Below are 511 nucleotides of genomic sequence, written 5' to 3' on the forward strand. Positions count from 1 at the left end.
GACTTTCTTTCTTTCTCTCATAATTGTGCTGTATCTCAACAGCCTGTCTCTCGTTTTGCTTGCTTTTCCTTTCAGTGTATACAAAAAGTTATGGGAGGGCTTCCCTGGTGGCGCGGTGGTTGAGAGCCCGCCTGCCGATGTAGGGGACACGGGTTCGTGCCCCGGTCTGGGAAGATCCCACATGCCGCGGAGCGGCTGGGCCTGTGAGTCATGGCCGCTGAGCCTGCGCGTCCGGAGCCTGTGCTCCGCAACGGGAGAGGCCACGACAGTGAGAGGCCCGCGTAACGCAAAAAAAAAAAAAAGTTATGGGAAATTGTGTTTATTGATATCAACAACTAAGGTAAGAAGAATATTTTGATTAGATGTTAGCTTGGGTTCTTATTTATGCCTCAAGAGAAAAGATGAAAAGGGACAGAACACCAACACAAGGCTCCCCTTGCCCTCAGCCTGGAGGAGTTTCCGAGGTCTTGGTCTCCTACCCGCCACGTGAGAACCGCAAACCCCCCCCCCC

This window comes from Neophocaena asiaeorientalis, unplaced genomic scaffold, assembly GCF_003031525.2.
Source record: "Neophocaena asiaeorientalis asiaeorientalis breed wild unplaced genomic scaffold, Neophocaena_asiaeorientalis_V1.1 scaffold433, whole genome shotgun sequence".
NCBI lineage: Eukaryota > Metazoa > Chordata > Mammalia > Artiodactyla > Phocoenidae > Neophocaena > Neophocaena asiaeorientalis.